Below are 27395 nucleotides of genomic sequence, written 5' to 3' on the forward strand. Positions count from 1 at the left end.
ATGTTTATTATCTTAATAGCACCTGTCCTTTACCCCGCCTGCATACTCAAAAAAACATTAACTAAAAGAGAGGATGATTCATTTCACATCCTGATGTTTTCTTATGACCACAGCTGTGGCCACTTCAGTGTCCAGCAAAATATTTCTTTGGCAAGTGATTTAGGGAGGGGTGGAAAGTGGAACAGAAGCAGTCTCTGGAAAGCCTTCAACACTGGGGCGTATTCTCTCCCTATGTGACTCCAAGGAATTCCCACTCATGGAATCTGGCCTATCACAAAGAACTTTTCTTTTCTGTGCTTGATTCAACTTAATAAATCATGTCAACCAACTGTGGTGAATGATGACTGTTCTTCATACTACAGAACAATCGTCTTCCTAGCTGAAGCTCTGGGGAAGGAAAGGAATCGTCAGTTCCAGTTCCCTCTTGCTGGGCACAGGCTTCTATCTCAGCTGGCTGGATCCTCTTGCTCAGAACTCCTTTCCTAGAACAAGGTCTTCTTTTTTTCTGACCTCTAGGACACTTACATGCATTCCTCTTCTAACCACCTTTGTCGGCCTTAATTCTGAAATAACTTCTCTTTTTGATGCAGAAAGGTGACATTTCTCATCAAAGAGGCAAACCCTCAATGAGAACAAGATGTCTTAAAAAAAATAAATCATGTCTAATTAAAAAAAAACCAGCCAGATTTAGAAAATGCAGGAGATATTCTCCCCTTTTTAAAGGTAGACTTTAAAAAGTAAATTTGTCCTACTAAATAAATAGCAAGTGGTATATGAAATGGCATGAGAATGAGAAGTACTCCTTTTACTCGTACCACCAACAGTTTATGTGCCTGTTCTCCCAACTGTGTCACAAAGTGCCAAATTTTGGTGCACTGTTGCATCCAATATTTCACATATCTGAGTCTTTCTTAAATAATCATAATGTTTCTAAAGCTCATAACTCTCTTTTTCTAAACTAAACCTCTCCTGGAGTCTGTCTCCACACAAAAGTTATCTTTTCAGCTTTCTTCTTCTAATCATTTTCTGTTTATTTCTGCTCCCTGCTGACCACACCCACCATCTTCTCCAACTGTGTTCTTCACAACCACTCAATCACAGTCCTTGGAGTTTTGCTTTGTTTCTTATTTACCATTTCATTTCCCTTCCCACTGCTATGATCCTAGCTCAGCTTTACAGGCAGTCCTTGATTTGCATGGTAATGAGAGAGTGGAAAGATGACTCTGCAGACAAAAACCATGCAAGGTAATGTTATTAATCAAAGAAGGGAAAATTACAATGGTTCTGGGACCTTTAAAAGTTTTTTGTCAACACATTAAAGACTCTTTTACAGTAGGTTATAAAAATATGGGGGAATTTAAAAATGGTAAAACTAATATTTATTTAGTACATTGAAGTTTAAAACAGTAGAAACGCTGAACAGTACAATGTCTTTTTCTTTGTAGGGATCCCCCGAGCTCAGTTTGAGCAGTGCCCGCCCTTTTCCTCTCCCTGTATGACATACGGTATGGAGTGAGCCTCTTTATTATTCCTCCGTGAATTGTTGTACTCCTTTCTAAATCTGAATTAGTTTCCAGCTATTTATCCATTGTGCCTTCAATACAGCACAATTCCTCCCAGAGTTTCTTTAATGTGAGGGTTTTTTGCCAGTGTGCCTTCTTCTGGGATATCTTCATCCTTTTCATCACCGCCATATTCCTCATTTGTGTCGCTAAGTTTGGCTTCACTGAGTTCCTCTGGATGCACGTCTATCGTCTCTGGAAAACAGTGATGGTGTCAACATTCCCACAGATGGCCATTTCTTCCCTGACTCCATTTATGCTCAATTAGAACTTCACTTGCAGCTTTATCAATTTTGGTTTCCTTGTTGCACTTCATCTCTTAGCCAATTTCCTTTTAGGTTATCCATTTTTTCAAATGTTTAGGTAAGTTTATCCCTGGAAGACAAGGAGGTAACACAACTACATGCTTTGCTGTCTGTGTGTGAACTGAATAACAGATGTGTGGTGGCCAATCACCAATAGACTTTGAAAGAAGTGATGCAATTGGTCACTGAATGTCATGTGCATCTGTTACTTACATAGTGATTTGTGGTTTGAAAATCTAACAGTGAAGTTCCTACTTTATGCAATTACTCACAGTCAATTTATTGAGGTAACTGAGAATTTGAACTGTGTTGTTGGGGGACTGGTATCACTTAAACTGTGGGTACACTGAATAATACACTGAAATTTGTGTATTATTGGAACTGTGCAAGGCGAGGAAGCCTGATTATTACCAGGAAAATTTTCTGGTTTCTGTTTTTATCTTTAGCATTTCCAGTCAAGCTTACATTCACTGGTCCAGATTTTCCTCTAGGATGAGTACTGCCTTATTCATCATTTAACCACTCATGGGCCTCACAGAACCTTAGATGTAGTTTTCACCCCAACCTCAGAATAACCTAATTATAATATCTTCCTGGTTGGCCTAAGCACCTGTACTTACATTCTGAGATTGCATCTCTATTAAGCCCCTGGGGGTCCCTGAATCCTGCTGCAGAACTAGAGAACTGAGGCTGCTTTGTTGTGCTTGTTGTCATTGCTGCTGCTGTGTAGTTCATAACTTCTATAAGAAGTGAGTTAGAAGACTCTGGACCTTTGTTAAACCTGGACTTTCTGAATGTTGTGTCTGAGTGATATTCCCAGTAAGGTGGATCTGAAGAGCTGTCCCTTTTGTTTTCTTGGTCTTCTCTACAAGACTTGCTCTCCAAATACCTCCAGGCCTGTGAGAGTTAGTGCTGAGCTCCCAAGTAGAAACACAGGGTTAGACTTCTCAAACTTGTTGCTTTGTAGGAGACAGCAACAAGAGGCACTTCTGCCAGGTTTTCTCTCTGTGGTCTCCCAAATCAGAGTCTTGGAAGAGGAATCTTGTCTGTTATTTACTGAAAGGAACGCCTTTCCTTGGTACCACTGTAGTGAGATGTCAATGCTTTCTTCTTCATAGTCTGCTTTTTCGTTCCTAGGAAACAATACAATATCCCTGAATTTTCCTTTGTATATGCTTAAAACATCCTCTAAAGAATAAGAGGTAATAGGAAGAGGCTTTTTCTGACTCCTTATTCTGAGACCCCAAAGGAAATCCTATAGAGCCAAGCTGGGCAGACCTTTGTGTCTATTTCGGCCAATAGAGTATAATGGAAGTGATGCCACATGACTTCTGAGGCTAGATAATAAGAACACCTTGCATTTCTGCCATGCCTTCTTAGGACACTTCTCAGAAACCAGCTTCTATGCATGCCATGAGGAAGCCCAAAACTAGCCCACATGCACAGGCCACGCATAGGTAATTTGGCCAGTAGCCCAGCTGAGGTCCCAGCCAATAACTAGCATCAGCTGCCAGACATGTGAGTGAAGATACACGCAGATGATTCCTGTCCTCATATGTTAAGTCATCCTAGTCTTTGAGTCTTCCCAGCTAATGCCCCACACAGGGTATAGCAGACATAAGCAGAACATCCTGGGTCCAGACTAAATTCCTGATCCAGAAAGTCTGTGAATACCCTTGTTACTTTTATACACTTGTATGCCACTGAGTTTGAGGTGGTTTCTTATGAAGCAATAGTAACTGGAACAGAAACACTTGACTCTTTAAGACACTTAAAATTGTTTGAGTGGTGAGACAAGTGAATTTATCTTTTCTTATCTATACTTTCTAACATCTCCACAATTCATATGGGTAACTTGTGTAGTCAATAAGGAAATAGTGATGTGGCTGATTACATGTGAATGGGAGAGGGAAGGCTCTGGGATGCCTCCCAGGTTTCATGTCTTTGGACACTAGTGAGAAGAGGTTGTCATGTATTCATTGTTTCCCTTATCTCAGTCATATAAAGAACACTCATAGCACATTACTTCTTGTTAAAGTGTTGCATTAAGCAATTTCTTCAGAATTAGCCCCAAAACTGTAATAAAATGTGATGTGATAATTTCCCACCCTCAGCAAATACTGTCAAAATGTAGAAACCGCCTTATCACTTGTAGCCAAATTGTTAATCCTGGGAAAGATGCATCTGAATTCTATATACCCTACTGGATGGTCCACTGTGGACAACTTTCATTTTCCCCATCTCATCTCCTCATTTTGTGTTTGAACAAATACAATTCAAGATTTAGGATCTTTCTGCCAAAAACCAAATGAGGAAGCCAGATGATTGAGGCCCTTAGAAGAATAAGAGGCAGTCTGAATAAGAAATAAGGATTAATTTGACCACTAGTTCACCAAACAAAGCCAAAATATTAACATCAAGGAATGATTGATGGTGTAAGTACATGCACCAGAAGTTGCTTGTTTCAACTAATTGAATTCAATACATCAGTGCAACTAGGCAATTCTAAGTACTTAATTTTTCCTTAGCAAGTGAGTGTAACTTACTCTTTCATCTTCTGGGGGCAAAAAAGCATTTACTGACTCCAGAATAGATTGAGCTGTGTTAAGGAGGGAGCCGCCACAACATCAACAGAAAGCAAATTCTACAGGCAAGTTTCTAAACTGTTAGAACTTTAAGAGTATTCTGGTGGTACTTCTTAGAAAAGAGAAGGAAGTAATGTTTCACCTGTGGAGTAAACTAGAGGTCAAATGATTTCTTCCTAACTTCTTGTAATCTTAAAGGAGATAGGCTCTGAAAATCTAAAAAAAATTCTATCTTGACCATTTGGCATAGAATAGTTGGAGGTTGAAAGGAGGAATGACAAGGCTTTTGGAGGGATAAAAAATGAAAATAACCAAAATTACATCTTTCTTACATGAGTGGCCAAAAACAGAAAGCTTTACACAAGGTTTTTAGTCTTGGCAGTCAGTATTGCCCTTACACCATCAAATGTCATTGCAATCATATGGTATCAATAACAAATGAATAATGGCTAGAACGTTTAAGGTCTGTTCTTGCAGACTTTAGATCTGAATTCTCACAAATCTCAAAAGCATGTTCATTCTGAATTCCGGCCAGATTTTTGACCTTTCTGCTGACCTGAAAGGGTTATGTATCTGGGGTAAGACTCAAACTAGTGCCTGGAACATCTTTCGGAATGGCCAAAATATTTTCTTTATGACTGTGGAGCAACTTCCAAATCATATTGCTTTCTTTTGCAAAGGCTTCTAGACTATTGAGTTTTACAGCATATCCCATATAATCATTTCCAGTTTCTGTCTCAAGATTTGGGTTAGGCTCTTTCAATATTACCTAAACACTCTACCAATTGATAGCATTATGTTGGGGCTATTGAATTAGATTTTGCCCCAGAGGCCACACATGGGAGGCTATGTCTATTATCTACACCATTTTTATTGGCCTTTGTGGTAAGCATGGTCAAGATATAAAAGCTTTACCTAAGGTGGTAGGAATGGAGAAAAGAAAACGAGAGAATGTGATGACATTCTGAATGTGGGTTGTAGAGGAAAAGGAAACAATGTTGACTAAGTCTTCTGAGTAACTGAGCTCATAATAAGATGCCTGAGGTAATGTGGATAATTTAGTTTTGGATGATCTCATGCTAAACTGAAAAATAATGTATTGTTAACATGCTTCAGCCAGGTCATAGGTTTATTTAAAAAACACCCTTTATATAGCAAAACTGTTATCAAACAATGTTGTAATTTAAATGGCCCCTTCCAAAACAGAGATGTTAAAGTGTACAAAGGGTTTACATCTCAGCGTTATTTCCTGCTGTATCTTAAAACTAAAGCATCTCAAAATTAGGTCACTCACCAAGCATTCTAAAACTCAAAGCCAATGAAAATGTCCTCGCTTTCTTTCTTACTTAGCAACCTCAAGTGCAAGAAATTCTCCTGTTAATATTAAAGACAACTACTTCTTATTTATATAAAAAATATTAAAGTGAGACTAAATATTTTTAAACTATCTTAATTTGATTTTAAAAATTGTTTGAAAGCCTACTTTAAACATCATACTTAATGGTGAATTACTGAAGGAATTCCTTTTGGTAAAAGAAAAGGTACTTCCACTGATATTATTCAATATTGTTCTGGTTTTATTCCCAATGCAATATGACAAGAAAAAAGAGGTATATATTATAATTGAACATAAAATTATTTTCACACTGACATGATTTTCAGAAAATTATGAAATAATGGCTCAAGGGGAAAGATGAAAGATAATACAAAACTCAATTCTCATCACAAAGAAAAAAATTTGTAACTGTGTGTGATGATGTAACTAAACTTACTGTGCTAATAATTTTGCAATATATATATATTATGCATATATATATATATGCATTCCACTTCACAGGAAGAACTAACAACTATTTATGAACAAGACACAACAGAGAGAATCCACAGAACCACCTGCACCACAGAGACCAAGACAGACTGCACTAGAAGGATAAAAGAAGTGGCTACACACTGGCTGCAGTGCCCCTCCCCCAGGCCAGGCAGCACCACATGGAGAGGTCACCTCTGAGCTTCTGGTTTCTCCACTGGGACAAGAGAGCCCGGGGGACAATGAATTGCCCAGCATTGAGGGTTGTTTTGTGGGACCCCGTACTCTGATCTGGCCCCTGGGTATTGCAGAGGAATCTGTAGGGCTCAACCACTGGGAATCTGACCGAAATGAAAATGAAAAAGAGGGGATGGATTTGCAACAACCAGCACACAGATCTTGGCAGACCAAATTCATACCTCCAGCGCCCAACTATTAATCCCTGTCAGCAGCTTTGCTCATCTGAAGAACCAAATTGGTGGCATACTCTGACCAGGGAACTCATTGGGGGTACAGATCTGAGGATTCCAGTCCTCAGATGAGGAGTTTTGCTGGCACTAGAGCCTGGTTTGCCCATGCCCAGGCAAGTAGCTGAGTATTAGCCCCATCCACTACTGAATATACTACCCAGTCCTAACCATCTACTAAGCCTGACTAGAGAATCCAGGTAACCATGAAGACCATCCTACAACCTCACTTAGGTAGGAAACCAAGCCAACGGTTCTACCCAACTGTTCTCAACCAGTAGCACACCCCCTCATCCCTGACCTCAGAGCTCAAACAGTTGCCTTGCACTAAAATAGATCATAATAGCAGGCCCTATCTTCCCAAGGACATTATCAGCAGACATGTCCAGAAACCCAAAGTGAGTTGACTGGTGAAGATCTGTCTCTGCCAAAGCAAACCTTTAAAGTCTGGGAAGGAGCTCTGTTACCCAAATGCACAGATACCAATCAAAGGAATCAAGGATAATAAAAAAATCAAGTAAATATGACACCATCAAAGGAAACTAATACACCTCCAATAACTGACCCTAAAGAAATGGAGATCTATGAACTGTCAGACAAAGGATTCAGGATAATCCTCTTAAGGAAGTTGAGCAAACTACAAGAACACATAGACAAACAACTAAATAAAATTAGGGAAACAATGCATGAACAAAATGAGAAGTTTGACAAAGAAATAGAAACAATAAAAAAAAAAAAAAAAACAGAAATCCTAGAGTTGAAAAATGCAATAATTGAATTGAAGAATTCAACAGAGAGTTCAAAAAGCATACTCAATCCTGCAGAAGAAAGAATCAGTGACCTGGAGGATAAGGCATTTGAAATTATGCAGTCAGAGGAGCAAAAAGAAGAGTAAAAACGAGTGAAGGAAGCCTAAGAGACTTATGGGACACAATAAGAAGAATCAATACTTGCATTATGGGAATTCCAAAAGCAAAAGGGAAAGACAAAGGAACAGGAAGCATATTTAAAGCAATAATGGCTGATAACTTCCCAAACCTGGGAACAGAAATGGACATCCAGATTCACGAGGCCCAAAGGATCCCAAAGAGGTTGAATCCAAACAGGGCTACACCACAACAAATTATGATTAAATTGTCAAAAGTAAAAGACAAAGAAAGAATTTTAAAAGCAGCAAGAGAAGAGAGAAGTTACATACAAGTGAATCCTCATAAGATTATTGGCAGATTTTTCAAGAGAAAATTTTCAGGCCAGGAGAGAATGGGATGACATATTCAAAATATTAAAAGAAAAAATCTATCAACTAAGAATTCTATACCTGGTGAAGCTGTCCTTCAGAAACAAAAGAAGGATAAAGACTTTCCTGAACAAACAAAAGCTGAGAGAGTTCATTACCACTAGATTTGCCTTACAAGAAATGTTAAAGGGAATTCTTTGAGTGGAAGTAAAAGGATGTTAGTTAACATCATAAAAACATGAAAAGGTGGTGTAAAGCTCACTGGTAATGGTAAATATATAGTCAAAGTTAGATTCCGTAATATGGTAATGGTGGTGCATAATATACACACAACTCTAGCTAAACAGTTAAAAATGTGAACATAGTAAAAAATAACCATAACTACAGTAATCTGTTGTTAGTTACACAATATAAATATACATAAATTATAACAGCAATAACCTAAAATGTAAGGGGGAGGAGAAGAAAAAGTGTAAAGTGTAGGAGTTCTATTGATGGTAAGTCATTAACCACTTAAAATACGGTGTTATAATTTTAAGATATTTTATGTAAGCCTCATGATAACTACAAAGGAAAAATCTGTAGCAATTACATAAAAGAACATGATAAAGAAGTTAAAGCACACTGATACCAAAAGACATCAAAAGATACAGAGAAAACAGAAGGATAAGAAAAAAGGAAGAATGAATCTACAAAACCACCAGAAAACAATTAACAAAATGGTAAGATAAATCCTTACCTATCAATAATTATTTTAAATGTAAATGGATTAAATTCTCCAATCAAAAGACATCAAATGGCTGAACGGATTAAAAAAACAAAATCCAACAATATGCCGCATACAAGAGATTCACTCTAGCCTTAGAGACACACAGGGACTGAGAGTGAAGGAATGGTAAAAGATATTTCAGCAAATGGTAATCCAAAAAAAAAAAAAAAAAAAGGGAAAGGTAGCTATACTTACATAAAAATAGACTTTCAAAATGGTAAAAAGAGGCAAAGAAGGTCATTATATAATGATAAAGGGGTCAATCCATCAAGAAGATATAACTGTTGTAAATATCTATATGCCCAACATTGGAGCACCTAAATATATAAAGCAAAAAGAGAGCTAAAAGGAGAAATCAACAACAATACAATAATAGTTGGGGACTTTAATACACCACTTTAAACAATGGATTGATCATCTAGAGAATGAATAAAGAAACAGTGGAGTAGAACAACACTATAGTCTAAATGGACCTAACAGACAGATACAGAACATTCTATCCAAAAACAGAAGAATACACATTCTTCTCAAGTGCACATGGAACATTTTATAGCATAGACCATACATTAGGACACAACACAAGTTTTAGCAAATTCAAGAGATTGAAATTAAACAAAGTATCTTCTCTGACCACAATGACATGAAACTAGAAATCAATAACAAGGGAAAACTGGAAAATTCACAAATACATGGAAATTAAACAACACTCTTCTGAACAACTAATTGATCAAAGAAGAAATTTAAAAAGTTTCTTGAGACAAAAGAAAACAGAAACACAACATATCAGAATTTATGGGATGCAGCAAAAGCAGTTCTAAGAGGGACGTTCATGGCAATAAACTTCTACAGTAAGAAGCAAGAGAGACTTCAAATAAACAACATAACTCTATGCCTTAAGGAACTAGAAAAAAGAAGAATAAACTGAGCCCAAAGTTAGCAGAAGGAAGAAAATATTAAGATAAGAACAGAAATAAATGAAATAGAGAACAGAAAAACAATAGAAAAGATTAATCAAACTAAAAGTTGGTTCTTTGAAAAGAAAGAAAACTGACAAACCTTTAGCTAGACTCACCAAGAAAAAAAGAGAGATGACCTAAATCAACAAAATTATAAATTAAAAAGGAGATATTACAACCGATACCAGGGAAATACAATGATCATAAGAAGCTACTATGAACAACTATATGCCAACAAACTGGACAAGCCAGAAGAAATGGAAACATTTTTAGAAGCCTACCACCTACCAAGACTAAATCAGGAATAAATAAAAAATCTGAACAGACCAATTACTAGTAAGTCTCTATCACAACTACTCAGCGTCACCGTTAAAGTGCAAAAGTAGCCCTAGACAATACACAAAGAAATGGGTGTGGCTGTCTTCCATAAGGTTTATCTACAAAAACAGGTAATAGGCTGTAGTTTGCCAGGCCCTGTACCAAATTATTCACAGTGGTTACCTCTGGGGCTAGGGTTAAAGAGAAAGATGCTTTTTACTCTTTACGTGTTTCTATAATGTCTGATATTTTGCAATTAGCGTTTTATTTAAAGAATCTACTTCTATTGACCTTGTTACAAATGTTTCCCTGAAGAAATAGTGGATCTAAGTGAAAACCTCAAGGTAACAATGCAAATCTGATGCAAATTAGGCAGCAAAATATTCAGTCTATTATCTGTCACCTGAAATGCCTACAAGAACACAGCAAATTTGATTGCCAATTATTAAAAGAGGATTAACATCAGGTAATAATAAAAAAATCTATTCACCAAGATTCTTTCTCTATACTTGTACTTTACGATGTACACACAGATATTGGCCATGACACCCATAGTGTCAACTTTCCATGTTACAACAAGGAAATCATTGCTTTTACTCTGCACATGGAACATGTATTTTGTTCAAGGTATAAGCATGCCAGCAGCATTAATGTGCACATGCAAAGGAAAACTATAATTCATAGGCTAGAATAGTATTCACAAATAAGCTGACATTTGCTTTTGAACTTTGTTAAGATAAATTTCAACTGTTTTGCCTTAGTAATAGGAAAACAAGTATACGCCAGAGCCCATGGCTTCTAAGGATTTAAAACCCACTTGTAGACCCAAGATATACACAGACAATAAGTAATTAACCTTAGACAGTCTATGTCTCTTATTTTGGCAGGTATATGCAAGTGCTATAAAAAATGAGAAAGAAAAAATATTGTATCCCTGTGTGGAGGAGACCAACTTTTCAAAGAAACAGAACGGATACAATTTGGAGAAAGGAAAGGAAAGCCAGATACTCCAGGCTGGGGGAACAGCAGGAGAAACAGAATAAAGTTCCAAATGAGCATGACCTGCTCAAAGGACAGTGAAACCAATTTGCTTTGGGAGAAGGCCAGTCTAAAGAACATAGGCTTTTTCCTGAGTTCAGTGGGAAGCCAGAGGGAGACTGAGCAAGGAATTAACAAGTTTTTAAGAAGACTAGTTTTGAGGGTATGTGTACGGTTCATGACCTCACTCCCTTACAAATATCCAGACCTATGATTGCAAAAGTTCAGGACAGGATCTTAAGGCTGGACCAGTAGCCTGGGGGCTCCAATCAAGGTAATGACAGTGCAAATAGCTAGAAACGGCATGTAGTGTACCTTCCAGATGTGAATGACCAAGGCTTTTTAGAAAAACTGTCCTGGAAAACACAATAACCCTTGCTAATGCTGTTTTTTGTTTGTTCTGATGTTAGTCTTTTGTCTCTATGATTTCTAACAACATCGTTGACAAAATTTCATTCAAGCTCAGATCTTAAGAACTGCTAACAGAAAGTCAGATCTCTAGCAAAAACATTTCTTAAGTACCATGGTTTCTTGCTAGTGGTCCATTCTTTTATTCCCATTAAACCTAGACCGTCTGTCTCCAGGTCTCTGGGCCTTGTGACTAGTATGAGAGTTAGACATAATCTTTTTGAGGCTTCTCTCCACCTCCCTAGGAGACTCATTTATGTTTTGTTTCTAATGCCTTCATGGATAGTTGCTCTGTGTAGTAAGGAGAAGGTTAACCCAGCTGCTACCTACACTAATCTTCTACTTTGAACTACTTAAAATGCTTATAATTCCTCACATCTTGAATCAGGCAAGACCCAGGTCAAGACATTTTCGGGAGGAGGAAGATCTAAGAGGATCATATCCTCTCTCACTAATAAAGAGTAGCCTTTCTCAGGGGCTGGCCCAGTGGTGCAGTGGTTAAGTGTGCATGTTCCGCTTTGGTGGCCCAGGGTTTGCCCATTTGGATCCCGGATGTGGACATGGCACCGCTCAATAAGCCATGCTGCGGCAGGTGTCCCACATATAAAGTAGAGGAAGAAGGGCCTGGATGTTAGCTCAGGGCCAGTCTTCCTCAGCAAAAAAGAGGAGGATTGGCAGCAGATGTTAACTCAGGGCTAATCGTCCTCAAAAAAAAAAAAAAAAAAAAAAAGAGAGAGTAGCCTTTCTGTTTGAAAGATAGAGATGTACACACGAGGGTGAAAAACAGGACCCTGAATGTATACTGAGGAGAGTGGAGTCAAAGCATGGCAACAAGAACCTTCAGGAAAGAGGCAGCCTCTGCAGAAGCAGACCATCTTAAACTGAAGTGTTTCGGGCAAACAGACATGATAGGCTCCAGGATAGCTGGAGTGAACAGGGCTAGGTGAGGCAGCATTTTTTTTCCCAAAGATATATTAGTTTTTCAAATCTTGAAGGAAAGAACATTGTTTAATCCTCAAGAAAGAGGTCTTTTGGAAAGATAAGATGGTGGGCATATGTCCAAATTGGTTTACTCTCTTGGAAGACCACAGCAAACCACCCATTTCAGCCAGCTTCCAGCTCATATGCCCATGTATTCGGAGCATAAGAGGATGGTTCATAATTTTACGGGACCTTAGCTTCCATGGCTCTCACTAACCACTCAAGCTATGGAGCTCCTACCATCTCCATCTCTTTATCTGCAGGCTCTTTGAGGGATCTTGTTCACTAGATACAACATCTTATCATTGAAGTTCAGATTGTTTGCATGATATATATTTTTACTTTTAACTTATCCATATAATTATATTTGAAGTAAGTTTCTTATAGACAGCATATAGTTGGATCATATATTTTTATCCACCTTGACAATCTCTGTCTTTTAATTTGTGTGTTTAGACCATTTACATTTAATGTAATGTTAATATTTTTGGATTTAGGCTTGCCTTTGTATTATTTCTTTTCTATTTATTACATGTTTTTAAAATTATTTTTTCCTCTTTTCCACCTTCTTTTGAGTTATGTGAGTTTTTTTGGTATTCAATTTTATCTATTGTGCTTTCTGCTCTCTTTTTCTCTCTCTCTCTTTTTCTTTTTTGCAGAGGAAGATTTCCTTAAGCCAACATCCATTGCCAGTTTTCCTCTTTTTGTATGTGAGCCACTGCCACAGCACGGCCACTGACAGACAAGTGATGTAGGTCTGCACCCTGGAACTGAACCCACGCTGCTGACATGGAGAGCACCAAACTTAACCACTAGGTCACTGGGGCTGGTCCTATATCTCTTTGAGATGAATTTTTAATTGGCTAATCTAGGGACTATAATATACATACTTAACTTTTCATAGTTTATTTAAAATCAGTATTTTACCACACCAACTGGAAAATAGAAACAATATTATAATATAGGCTTTATCCTCCTCCCTTTATGTTGTAGTTGTCTTACTTATTACATCTACATATACTAAAAACTCCATCAGGAAGTATTTTAGTTTTTGCTTTCAACCATCAAATATATTTTAATGAACTCAAGAGGAGAGAAATAGTCTATTAGAATTACCAAAAAATTTACCATTTCTGTTGCTCTTCCTTCATTCTTGATGTTCAAAGTTTCATTCTGGTATCATTTTCATCTATCTGAATAACTTTCTTTAACAATTTTTTTAGTTCAGATCTGCTGGAAAGGAATTCTCTTAGTTTTCTTTCAGCAAAGAAAATCTTACTTCAGCTCCATCCCTGAAAGATATTTTTTTGCATATAGAATTCTAGATTGACAGTTCTTTTCTTTCAGTACTTGAAAATTATTGCACCATTTTCTTTTGTAGTTTCTCCATAGTTTCTAATGAGAAATGTAGTTATTCAAATTGTTGTTTCTTTGTGTATGATGCACTGTTTGTCTCTGGCAATTTTCAAGATATTTTCCTTGACTTTGGTTTAAAAAAATTTGAGTATGTTGTGCCTGGGTGTGGACTTTTGGGTGTATCCTGTTTATAGTTTGCTTAGCTTCTTGAATCCTTACATTTCTGTCTTCCACCAAATATGGAAATTTTTCTTCAAATGCATTTTCTTCAGATATTTTTTTTGTACCGTGTCTTTCTCTTCTCTTTCTAGTCCTTCAGTGACATGAATGTTAGACCTTTTTGTATCGTCACTCAGGTCTCTGAGGTTCTGCAAGCTTTTTCTTTTTCTTTTTTTCCCTCTTTGTTCAATCTCAGTAATTCCATTGTTCAATCTTGAAATTCATTCTCTTTCCTCTGTGATCTCCATTTGACTACTGGGTTTATCCCGTGAGTTTTCTAAAATTTAAGTTTATATTTTTAGTTACACAATTTCTATTTGGTTTTCCTTAATATCTTCTATTTATTTTCTATTTTTCCATTAATTCTAAGAGTCTTTGCCCTTACTTTCTGGAGCATTTTTATAATATCTTCATCAAAGTCTTTGTCAGATAGTCCCAACATCTGTGTCATCTCAGCACTGGCATCTGTTATTGTCTTTTCCCATGTGAGTTGAGATTTTCCTGTTTCTTCACATGCTGAATAGTTTTGGATTGTATCTTGAAGATTTTGAAAATCATATTATAAAATTCTGGGTCTTGCTTAAGTCCTATGGAGAATGTCAACATTTTGTTTTATTAGGCAATTGATCCAGTTGGATTCATGTTGCAAGGTCCAACCAGTCTTCTATGGGTAGTGGTTTCAACGTCAGTTCCATTTTTAAAAGCCTTTGCAAAGCTGTTTGAATGTCTCTTGAATGTGTGCCACCCGGTGGCCAGTCTGGGATCCAGGCAGCGGTCCACCTCTTCTTTTAGTTCTCAAGATTGTGGATGTGCTATTTAGAGGCAGATCCATGCGTCTGAAGCTTGGAAGTGAGCCTAGGAGTTTATAAACAAGTTTACAGTGTCACTTACCCAAGCTCCTCTCTCTCCATGATCTACCTGTTGCTTCTGGTTCCCTGTGGCTTCCTTTGCAATCCTCCAGACAGAAAACTAACGTTTCATCTGCCCTGCTTTTCTTTACACTCGCCACAGCTACAATCATATTTCAGGTAAGAGGCGGGAGGACATAGAATAAAAAAGCAATGGGAGTTCACCCCAGTCTCCTGAGACCACAGGTCCTGTGATTGGAGAGAAACATTCCCTTCCCTGAGAGTTTAAGGCACCTGTGGGACTCTACTGCGGCTGCTGTCCCAGCTGCCATTGCCATGGAGATGGTATGCAAAAGAACAAAAGAAATAAGACAAAAAAGAGAGAAAAGGAAGAGATTTTCTCTACTCTTTCTAAGCATTCAGAGATCTCTTTCTCATATCTTGAGCCAGACCTAGAGGACTTATTCTGTAGCTCTCTCTTTCTGTGTCAACACCCACCTCTTGGTTTTGGGCTGTCTTGAGTCTAGGCTGGGGGACATTCGGGGCTAAAAAATGTTAAGCTCATTACTGGTTCTCTAGTATTTCAAACTCTGGTCTTTTGCAATCTGCCTGCTATTTTTAATTTCAGAATCTTCAAACAGCTGCTCCAGGCATTCTGGACAGGCTTTGGGGGGGCATTCAGTTGGAGAGATAGTAAGGAACATACGTACTTTGTCTTACTCCAAGATATTTTAAATAACTAACATGACACAGGATAAAAACAAGGATGAAGTGAACAGGTTGCATGTTAAATTTAGTTGCAAGTTAAAAATTGATATTTTAGTTCTAGGTGCTAAAACTATTCTAATATCTTGCTTTCTGCATGGTAAGTGTTGACAAGAGCCATATTTGGATTTCTGAGTTACAGAGGGCAGTAGAACTCCCAGTAGGAACCAGCATTCGTTACTCAGGGTAACTTACTTAGCTTACTTACTTAGCTTTCCTGAGCAGTTTATTTTGCTTTGGATCTGCTCTCTGCTGGGCACTTTCACATACCAGAAATCACTTAATAATCACAACTCCCTGATTAGGTGGTGAAATTATCTTCAGATTAAGTGACTTGCTTTGTGGCTGACAACTGCTTCCAGATGGATGGGGACATGTGACTGACCTAATGAGTGTAAATCTGCTGGGAGCTAATGGAAATAAGAGGGTAACTAAGCATTTTTCTTACCCATTGAATGAAGTGAGATTTACTCATTGGCCTTTGTTTTCTATAGCCTTGGCCTATCCATATGCTGCAAGAAGTATAAACGGGTAGAAAACTGACTGCTCCTACTTGGATCAGAATTCTCTGGCCTTACTCACCATCCCAGCCTTTCATGAGCTTTCTAGACTCTAAACTCTCCCTTTCTGCTGGCGTCTCTCTGCCTTAGCTTGATCTGCCTTTCTAGATGGTCTACTTTTCTGGCACTAAATGTTACTCAGTAATTTTTTCCATGGTTATTTGTGTTTAGGGTTTATTAAAAAAAAATACCCTCGGTTAGAATTAGGTGCTTACAAAACCATTGAAAGCCCAAAGTAGCAAGTCACTGGCTTTAGGTTTAGCGCTACAAAGAGACAGAGTTGCTGCCACCCAGAGCCAGCAATCTGCAGAAATCTGCTGAAGAGTTCAGAGCCCCTTCATGGCATCCAGGAAAGTGAATGGCAGGAGAACACAGAAATGGCTACAAAAAAACTCATGCCTGGGAAATCCACATCTCCACTCACTGTCATAGAAAAAGATGGCTTCTGCTTCTTCTGCCTACCAGATCTTGTGAGAGCAGACCTCATTTGTGGAACCCTGAACAAATTCAAAACCTTGTTGGCAATAGAGTCCAAGAAGTGTAGCTCCCAGGCTTCTTGCCTTGGCAAAACAAAAAGAGAACTGAAAGGGGTATGAAGAATATTGAGTGCCAGCAGTTAATATTAGCAAACTAATAATGTTTAATTCCAATGGCAAGGAGCAAAACAAAACATGTTTTTCATCTGGCAAGTCAGCACTTGGTTGGTGTTTATTCTTGTGAAATAGAATTTTATTAGTCATAGACATATTTGGTAATCATATAGATGTGACTATCCACAGCTAGTCACAATGCAATGAGGAATGCTTTTCTATCACATGAGATGTCTCTAATCCTGCTCCCAGTAGGGCCTGGGGAGTGTCTGGAATGTGTGCGCAAAGCCAACAATTGTGGAATTACTGTGGCTAGCCTCTCAGTCTTGACACATGAAGACCTCCCAATCTACTCTGTAAATTGCACTTTGCTAAATTCCTGAGTGGTCTGCTCACTTTCTTACCCCTTTCCTCTGAACTTTTTGAAAGTCCTGGAGAGGTCATAGATTTTGCTTCAACGAAAATAGAGCTCCCCAGTAACAATGTAATCACACTATGAGAAGAAGTTGGCACTTATAGGTGGTTACTTTCTAATCTCATCTTCATGATGATTAAGAATCCATGAGCTCTTCTGAATTTCCAGACTACAATTAAGCTGTGGTCATAGCCAGCATTCATATCTTATTCCTTCCCTTAATGGGAATGCCTTCAATGTTTTATTGTTAAGGGTGATATCCAATGTTGGCTTAAGAATGGTTCTTTATCTTGTTAAGGAAAGCTCTCTCCATTCCTAGGTTATGAAGCTTATCAAAGGAATGGATGTATTAGCAGAGGCCCTTTTAGGATCTTGATTGACTAACACATACTGCTAATTTTCTAATCTTAAGCCATCCTTACATTCTAGTTATAAATTCTTACATGATTATAATTTCATTCTTTTAATATCCAGTCTCCTTTCATCATTTGTGCTAGTTTCACAAAATAAGTAGGATACTCCCATATTTTAATATTCTGCAGCATTTTTAACATTGCATTTATTATACAAACCTTATGAAGAATTTATCACTAAATCTAACTTTGGGGTATTAGACATGCTTTTTTGCTATTAATTGTCCAATTTCTATTTTCATCCTTTCTTATTGTTCTCCCGGGTCCCCTGTCAGATTCACCTAACAATTTTGTTTTCTGAACCCTTTATTTAAGCCTTAGTTTAAGGCTCTTATTTTGAGGGAACCCAGGCCAAAACAGTATCTTTCAACCTAGCAGAAGATTAGGTATTCACGCTTTGGAAAGAATGCACCAAATAGACTCCAGTCACAGTGGAGAGAAAAGTGAGCTTTTATCCAGAAGACAGGAGATTTATATGAAAGTCAACATGATGAATGGTGAAACTGCAGTTCGTTTCCGTGACCAGGTAGCAGAATCTATCATCTGGGCTCGTACACTCTATACGGAGGATGGAAGAATTTATTTGGAGGGAGGATCTCTTTATGACCAGATAAAGGAAAAATGCCTACAGATATTGACAGTGTGGATCCCCTACAACACTGGCCAAATCCTGCTCAGTCATCCTACAGTGAAGCTCATGAGTTAGCAAGGCCTCCTCTTGTACACTGTAGGGCCTGGGCCTTGCTTGCTCAGCAAGAGCCCACAAGCCCATTGCAAACATGTGTTCTTCTGGCCCTCTTCTGGGCAGGACGCCAAACCTCTGGGATTTGTAACAATCCAGGGCCTGGCCAGCCTGGGTCTTACCTTATCTCACTCAAAGAACATCATGTCTAGAAGGAACACAGAGCCCCTTCATGTGAACTACTATTCCTGGGAATGCTGGTCGTACCAGGGACAGCCCCTCTCGGCAAGCGTATAGCCTTCGTGCCCTCTGCCTATATAAGCAACCCCCTCCCCGCCTGCAGTTGCGGGTGCACATTTCCGTCCAGCTGGCTGCCACTGGACATTCCCTCTAAATAACAACAAATAAAGCCATGTGTCTTGTTTCCCATCTCCGTATCTTTTCTTTGGTCTTTCCACAACATATCCTGCACTGCTTTCCCAATTGGGTGTGCGCCCAGACACACACATACCTTTCAGTCAGCTTTTTAGTGAAATTCTCAAGTAGAAATGGACAGAAACAGGTTGCCAAGTAGCAACACAAAGTGTCTAATGTGACAAACAGGTTAAAACCAACAAGAAAATAGTAAAAATGAATATGGAAGAGTCTAGGCAAAATAGGATGCCCATGGGAAAAGATACTCTAAATAAAATTATAATATCCTAAAAGACAAGAATAAACTGCATCCATGAAACAACACATAGATGTTATATATATTTTTAGAGAATAATCAGAAACAAGTAAGATATTCTGGAAATAAAAACATAATACAAACAGAGAAGGGACAATATAGAAGGTGTGAACAGAAAATGGAGTGGAAATAGAGATGAGAAAGAGAGAGAGAGAGAATAAGAAAAAGGAGAGTCAGAAAGATGTGGCGAAACAGAGTGTAGCGTAAATGCCTGACATTAAGCTATTTGATAATAAGGAAAGTGCACGACATCAGGCTTTTGATTGCAAAGGCATCCATTTCATAGACATCTGTCTCAAATAAACATATTGCCAGCTCTATGTCACAGCTACTAGCAAAACATCTGGATAAGGAGCCCAGCTGCCCCCACTCATGAAGTTCCCCTTTTACAAAGCCCCTTTCTAAAACCTAAATAACTGACCACTTCAGTGACCCTGCTTTTCCCTTCCTGTGCCCTAATTCCTGCTCTTGTGTCTTAAATTCACTCATAAAAAGTGAAACCCTAGGCACCCCACCCTAATACCCAACACAGGCAGAGCCCCAGCTACACACTCCCTCTGTCTGTCACTCTCTACCCACAACCTCCCTGCATGGCACTTGGGCTTGCTGTGTACCCCCCAGGACCTGTGAGTAATACAGCTTTTTCAAAGTTCTCTCATGGTTGTTGCTGAGGTGCATTTTGCAATCATAATAAGAACCACAAGGGTGGGTCCAGCCACAACATTGGCTCTGGTTGAGCAAGTGTCTGGGGACTCACCACAAGCAGCATGGGCCCAGGTGAGTGTCCCGGGCTTCCATAGGATGAGACCCACACAAAACACAGAGATGGAGAAAGAGGGGGCATATAGATGGTGGGGGGAGAGTATGTGTGTGTGTGTTAATTAGGGTCCAGGGGAATCTAGGGAAAAGGGAGGAGACAAATCAAGTGAGATAGAGAAATAGAGAAAGAAAGACAGAGACAGATGAGGGAGAAGGAACAAATATGGCAGATACAAGAAGGGCAGGGAAAACAGTGATGGAGAAAAAGAGGAAGGGAAATAGAAAGAGGGAAGAAACAGAAAACAGAAACAAAGGGAGAAACAGAAAGGAGGGCAGAGACAGATTGAAAGAGAAAGCACTAAAAGAGAGAGAGGCATGGAAACAGAGTAGGGAAAGCCAGAAGAAGAAAGGGAAATCAAAGAGAGGAGACAAAATGGTCTCCTTAGGCTCCTCCTGGCTGTGGCAGTTTCTCAGACTTTTCTTGTTTTTGATGATTTTGACAGTTCTGAGGCATTCTGGTCAGGTATTTTGTAGGATACCTACTACTGGAATTTGTCTGATGTTTTTCTCATGATAAGACGGAGGTAAGGGGTTATTTGGAGGCAGATATCCGAGGTAAGGTGTCATTTTCATCACATCATATTGAGGGTACTTATTACCAATATCATTTATGGCTGTTCATGTTGACCTTGATCACCTCTCTGAGGTGATCGGCTTTCTTCACCTTAAAGTTACTCCTTTCCCCCCTTTTTCATCCTGTCCTATTTGGAAGGAAGTCACTATGCACAGCCCAGACCTAAGGAGTGGAAAGTTATACTCTCTCTTCTTGAAAGAGAAGGACCTTCACGTATTATTTGGAATTCTTTTGCATGACAGATTTGTCTCTTCTCCCACATTTGTTAGTTTACTTGATCATGTAATTATATCAGTTTGGACTCATGAATACTTGTCTTATACTTTGGATTATAATACAACACTACTTTATTAACTTTCTTGCTCAAATTGTTCTAGCTTTGGCCATTGGGAGCTCTTTCAGTTGGCTCCTGTGCACCTTTGATATACCCCATCAATGTGCGTGAGTTTTGGGGTTTTTGCTTTGTTTTGCTTTTTGAGCATTTCCTTACTTTGTGCGTCTACAAAATGCTTCAGGCTCATCTTGTCTATTTCCTATCCCAGCCCAAGATTCAATCATTTCTTTAAGGAGCTCTGGTTTCTTTTATTGGAGAATGGTATTAGAAAATAAGATCTGAGCACCAGGTGTCCTTGTGCTAGTGAGTTATCATTTATTTCGGGGCTTCTCAGCGGACAGAGCACAGAAATATATGTATGTACACTAAGCTGTACACATAGCATATCTGTAAGTGTTTCTTTTTGCAACGATCAGTATTTATACTAAATTAAACACGAGTTCATTCTGATGTCTCCAGCTCTAATCCATTACCATGTGGATCATTCCAGCCTCCTCCAATTACTTATTTGTAAATTCCCATTCCAACAGTGAAAAATATGACTGCCACCATCTGCCATCCAATTACTCAGTTGTTCCAGTAAACATGGGGAGCAATATCAGAATTAACTCATAACGCAATGGGAAACAACTTCATCAACTAGAATACAGTTTTATGTGCAGTCCCTTTTGCCTTTAGTCTTACAGACTCCATTTATTACCAAAGTTACTAGATAAACATCTTTCCCTCCACCCCTGCAGTGAGGTGTTTCACATATTTTAATACAGTTAGAAGCTCTTGTCAAAGTCTGAATTCCTCCCTGGCATCTGCAAATCTCCTAAATGATTTTTTAATATTGTGTATATTAATGTTCACTTTTTGTCCTATAAAGTTCCATGGATTTTGGCAAATGCATAGTCATGTGTTCACTATATCATCAGAACAGATTTACAGCCCTCAAAATTCCTTGTGCCTCACCCTAAGCCAGAACCCTTGACAACAACTGGTCATTTTACTACTCATACAGTTTTGCCTTTTCCAGAATGTCATATTACTGGATGATACACTCTCCCTGTCTTTTTGTGGTTTGGTAGCTCACTTTGATTTATTGCTAAATAATATTGCATTGTACAGATACAGGTTATATATCCATCCATGTATTGAAGGATATATTCCAGTTTTTGGCAATTACAAATAAGGCTGCTATAAATATAAGCATGCAGGTTTTGTGTGGACATAATTCAACTGGGTTTAACCTAGGTAAATAATTAAGAGTGTGATTGCTGGGGTGGATTGTAAGACTATGTTTAGCATGGTATGAAATCGCCAAGCTGTTTTCCAAAGCATCTGTACCATTTTCTGTTCCCATACAGAAGGAAGGAGAATTTCTTTTGCTCTGCATTCTCACCAGTATTGTCAGTATTTGACATTGTTTAACTTTCAGCTTCTAATAGGTGTGCAGTAGTATTTCATTGTTGTTTTAATTTGCAGTTCCCTAATCACATATGATGTTGAACATCTTTTCATATGTTTATTTGCCATCTGTATGTCTTCTCTGGTGAGGTATTTGTTCAGATAGTTTGGCTATTTCTTAATTGGGTTGTTTGTTTTCTTATTGTTGAGTTTTAAAAGTTCTTTGTATATTTTGGAAACAAGTCCTTTATCAGATACGTGTTTTACAAACATTTTCTCCCAGTTGGTGGCTTGTCTTTTTAATCTTTTAAAAGTGTCTTTCAAAGAGCAGAAGTTTTAAGTTTTACTAAAGATAACATTTTCTTTCATGGATTGCGGTTTTTGTATTGTATCTAAAAACTCATCAGCACACCCAAGGTCTCTGAGATTTTTCTCCTATGTTTTCTTCTAGAAGTGTTACAGTGTTGTGATTTGTATTTAGATCTACAATATATTTTTAGTTGATTTTTTGTGAAAGGTGTAAGGTCTGTGTTGAGCTTTATTTATTTTTACATGTGGATTTTGAATTGTTTCAGCACATTTTGTTGAAAAGACTATCCTTTCTCCATTGAATTCCCTTTGCTCTTTTGTCAAAGATCAGTTGACTGTATCTGTGTGGGTCTACTTCTGGGCTCTTTACACTGTACCCTTGATTTATATGTCTATTCTTTCATCAGTACAATGCTGAAAATTACTTTAGCTTTGTAATATGTCTTGAAGCAGTATCAGTTCTCTGACTTTGTTCTTCTTCAGTATTGTGTTGGCTATTCTGGGTCTTTTGTTTTTCCATATAAACTTCGGAGTCAGTTTGTCAATATCCACAAAATAGCTTGATAGGATTTTGATTGTGATTACAATGAATATACAGACTAAGTTGGGAAGATTGATATTTTAATATCGAGTCCTCCAATCCATGATGCTATTTTCATTTATTTAGATCTTCTTTGATTTCTTTCATTAGATTTTTATCCTTTTATGCATAGAAATTCTGTATATATTTTCTTAGATTTATACCTAAGTGTTTCATTTTTTTGAGTGTTATTGTAAAGAATATTGTGTTTTTAATTTCAAGTTTCAGTTGTTCATTGCTGGTGTATGAGAAAACGATTGACTTTTGTATATTAACTTGGATCCTGCAAACTTGCTATAATTACCTATTAGTTCCAAAACTTAAAAAAAATTTCTACAGAGACACTCATGTCTTGTGCGAACAAGGACAGCTTTGTTTCTTCCTTCTCAATATATATACTCTTTAATTCTGTCTTTGTCTTATGGCACTACCTAGGATTTCAAGTATGATATTGAATAGAAGTGTGGAGAGAGGACATTTTTACCTTGTTCCTAATAGGAGGAAAGCATCTAATTTCTCACTGTTAAGTATGCTGTTAGGTGTAGGTTTCTTGAAGATGCTCTTTATCACATTGAGAACGTTCCTCTCTCTCCTTAATTTGCTGAGAGTTTTTTTTTTTAAATGAATGAATGGATGTTGGATTTTGTCAAATGCTTTTTCTTCATCTATTAATATAATTATATAATTTTTCTTCTTGTCCAGTCTTTATCATGAGAAATTTGGGGGGATCTTGGAGTTAATACCTATGAAAGTGTGGGGGCAATCACTCAGAGTGGACTGCCAAATAGGATTTTTTAACTTTCAAGCTAGTCCACATTTGGCCTCCAGCAATTTGTTAAAATTAAGATTTTAGTCTTCCTACCAGTATACAGCTTCAGCAGCTTCTATTCCTAATGAGCTGATCTCAGCCATGATCTCTTGTATTCTCCTGTCTCTCCAGATTTCAGGGTGTCAGTTTACTCTGTGACCTGAGCTCTCTGAGGAGTATAATAACATTCATTGAAATTTAGTTTGTTTGGATTATTTTTCTTGTTTTGAAAATGGGAGTGGTGACTTCCATGCTCTTTACATGTCAAACCTGAAACTGGAAGTTGCCCTTAATATCCTCTTCATGTCTACAGCTGGGTAATAATATTTCCAAAGTTTCTAGTCCAGTCCCTCTTATCTAGCAGGTTTCAGACACAGCTGAGGATTTGTATGTCTTCCTGTGCCCACTTCCTTGCTCTCATACTCTCTGTGGGTTTATTGCTGTTGTTATTCTTCCATATTTTAGGATAGTTAGAATTATTACTGCATCATAGACTTAGGAGGACACTCCAGAGGTTTGAGTCTGAGAAAACTTATGTCCCTTGGTTCTTCAGTATTTTCCTAACTATTCATCAACAACAGGGTAATTTTCACCACTCTGTAGACCAAGAAACATCACAATAAAATCCCCAGATCGTGATAATCAGCTATGGTGACTGAGATGAAGAAAGTTTTGTTGTATCTTTAATGCTTCTGCTACTCAGACTCTCCCTGTCTATCTCCACCCAACTTAAGACAGACTCATAGAGATTATTGTTCTCACATCAGTGAACTAGCACCAGCCATACCAAATTACCATTAATATTATTACTTTCTGAGAGATTAAACCCTAGCTAAACAGGTTCTATTTGATTAGGATGGGAGAGAGTGGCGAGGCAAGTGCTTCTTTCTAAGTCAGTGGGCAACTTGCTAGCTCCCTAACTACTTGCTAAAAATTGTATTCTTTCTCTCATAGCACACATTTATAGAGTAAATGATTGTACCTATGTCATCTTCTTCTACCATACAATCTTATTCCATCAGGCTTGAATTTGGTGAAAACATTCCTCATGTCTGGGAAATGAGCAAGATGGAAACAGAAAGTCAAGGAAAATGAAGAAAAAAGGGAATATTTCCAAACAAAAGAACAAGATAAAACTTCAGAAACAGATCTTAATGAAATGGGGGATAAGTGACTTACCTGATAAAGTGTTCAAAATAATTGTCATAAAGATGCTCACTGATGTCAAGAGAACAATGAGGGAACAAAGTGAGAGTTTCAACAAAGATATAGAAAACATAATAAAGTACCAAACAAGAATCTCAAAGCTGCAGACGATAATGACTGAACTGAAAAATTCAATAGAGGGATTCAACAGCAGACTAGATCAAGTAAAAGAAAAGATCAGTGAATTCAAAGACAGGGCAGTGGAATTCATCCAATCGGAGGAGCAAAAAGCAAGAAAGAACGAAAAAGAGGGAAGATAGCTTAACGGACTTATGGAATAGCAACAACTGTGGCCCAATATATGCATCATAGGGGTCTCAGAAGGAGAAAACAGAGAGAAAGGGGCAGAAAGTTTATTCAAAAAAATAATGGCAGAAAATTTCCCTAAAACCTGGAGAAAGAAACAAACATCCATATCCAGAAAGCCCAGAGGTTTCAAATAAGAAGAATCCAAAGAGATCTACACCAAGACATAGTACAACCAAACTGTCAAAAGTTAAAGACAAGGAAAGAATCTTAAAAACAGCAAGAGAAAACCACTTGTTATGTACAAGGGAACCTCCAGAAGACTATCAGCAGATTTTTCAGCAGAAACTTTGCAGGCCAGAAGGGAGAAGCATAACATACTCAAAGTGTTGAAAGAAAGAAAAAAAATCCCAACCAAGAATATGCTACCTGGCAAGGTTGTCCTTCAAAACTGAAGGAGAGAGAAGGAATTTTCCAAACAAGCAAAAGTTAAAGGAGTTTATCACCACCAGACTGGCCTTACAAGAAATGATACAGGGAGTTCTTCCAGCTGAAAAGAAAAGACATTAATTAGAAACAGGAAGACATAGAAAAGTATAAATCCCACTGGTAAAAGTAAATATATAGTTAAATTCAGAATACTCTAATGTTGTAATGGTGGATAAATAACTTATAAATCTAGCATGAATTTTAAAAGACAAAAGTATTAAAAATAACTATAATTACAATATAATGCTAATGGATACACAAAGTAAAAAAGATGCAAATTCTGACACCAAAAACAAAATATGGAGACAGAGAGTCAAAATGTAGATCTTTAGTATGTGTTTAAAGTTAAATTATTATCAGCTTAAAATAGACTGTTACAAATATAAGATGCTTTATGTAAACCTCAAGATAACCACAAACAAGAACCTATAGTAGATACACAAAAGATAAAGTGAAATGAATCTAAGCATATGACTCCAGAAAATCATCAAATCATAAAGGAAGAGAGCAAGAGAAGAAAGGAATAAAGAAATTACAAGGGCTAGCCTGGTGGTATAGTGGTTAAGTTCACTTGCTCCACTTGGGTGGCCTAGGGTTCATGGGTTCAGGTTCTGAGTGTGGACTTACACACTGCTCATCATGCCATGCTGTGGTGGTGTCCCACATATAAAATAGAGGAAGACCGACACAGATGTTAGCTCAGGGCCTATCTTCCTCGCCAAAAAAAAAAAGAGGAAGAAAAGAAAAGAAATTACAAACTGGCAGAAAACAATTAACAAAATGGCAATAGTAAGTCCATATCTATCAATAATAACTTTAAACATAAATGTACTATATTCTTCAATCAAAAGATACAGAGTAACTGAGTGGATAAAAAAAGAAGACCCAATGATACACTGCCTACAAGAGACTCCCTTTAGATGTAAGGGCACACACAGACTGAAGGTGAAGGAATGGAAAAATATATTCCACGCAAATGGAAACCAAAAGAAAGCAGGGGTAGCTATACTTATATCAGACAAAATAGACTTTAATCCAAAAACTGTAAAGGAGAAAAATAAGGTCATTATATAACAACAAAGGGGTCAATCCAACAAGGGGATATAACATTTGTAAATATTTATGCATCCAACATAGGAGCATTTAAATATTTAAGAAAATATTAACTGACCAGAAGGGAGAAAAATACAGCAATACAATAATATTAGGGAACTTCAATGCCCCACTTTCAATAATGGATGGGTCATCCAGCTGTGAGAAGGAAGTAAATCCTGCCATTTGTGACAAAATGGATGGATGCTGAGGGCATTATGCCAAGGGAAATAAGCCAGACAAAGACAAGTGCTGCATAGTATCACTTATATGTGGAATCTTAAAAAAAAAAAGTCAAAACTTATAGAAACAGAGAGCAGAAAAGTGGTTTCCAGGGACAAAAGGGGTTAAGGAAATAGGGAGAGGTTGGTAAAAAGTTACAAACTTTCAGCTATGAGATGAATTTGGTCTGAGGATCTAATATAAAGCATGGTGATTATTCTTGATAACACTGTATTATATAGTTGAAATTTGCTAAGAGAGTAAAACTTAAATGTTCTCACAAAAAAAATAAAATAAACATATGAGGGGATAG

The 27395-nt window shown here is 37.7% G+C and overlaps 2 long non-coding RNA genes across 19 annotated transcripts in view; one reads left to right on the forward strand and one right to left on the reverse strand.

Annotated features, from left to right (window-relative positions):
- Nucleotides 1-27395, reverse strand: part of LOC102148965 (uncharacterized) — a 178278-nt gene that overhangs the window by 18199 nt on the left and 132684 nt on the right. For 12 of the 18 annotated variants that reach the window (XR_011437721.1, XR_011437706.1, XR_011437703.1 and 9 more), the window contains one exon: nucleotides 1235-3000. The exons of the other annotated variants lie outside the window; for them this stretch is intronic. This is a non-coding gene — a long non-coding RNA (uncharacterized lncRNA). Of the gene's footprint in view, nucleotides 1-1234; nucleotides 3001-27395 lie in introns of those variants that run through there. 18 annotated transcript variants of the gene reach the window in all.
- On the forward strand, nucleotides 14854-27380 carry LOC138923707 (uncharacterized). The gene is made up of 2 exons (XR_011437722.1): nucleotides 14854-15036; nucleotides 24850-27380. It is a non-coding gene; the product is annotated as an uncharacterized lncRNA (long non-coding RNA).

Source organism: Equus caballus, chromosome 4 (genome assembly GCF_041296265.1).
Source record: "Equus caballus isolate H_3958 breed thoroughbred chromosome 4, TB-T2T, whole genome shotgun sequence".
Classification (NCBI taxonomy): domain Eukaryota; kingdom Metazoa; phylum Chordata; class Mammalia; order Perissodactyla; family Equidae; genus Equus; species Equus caballus.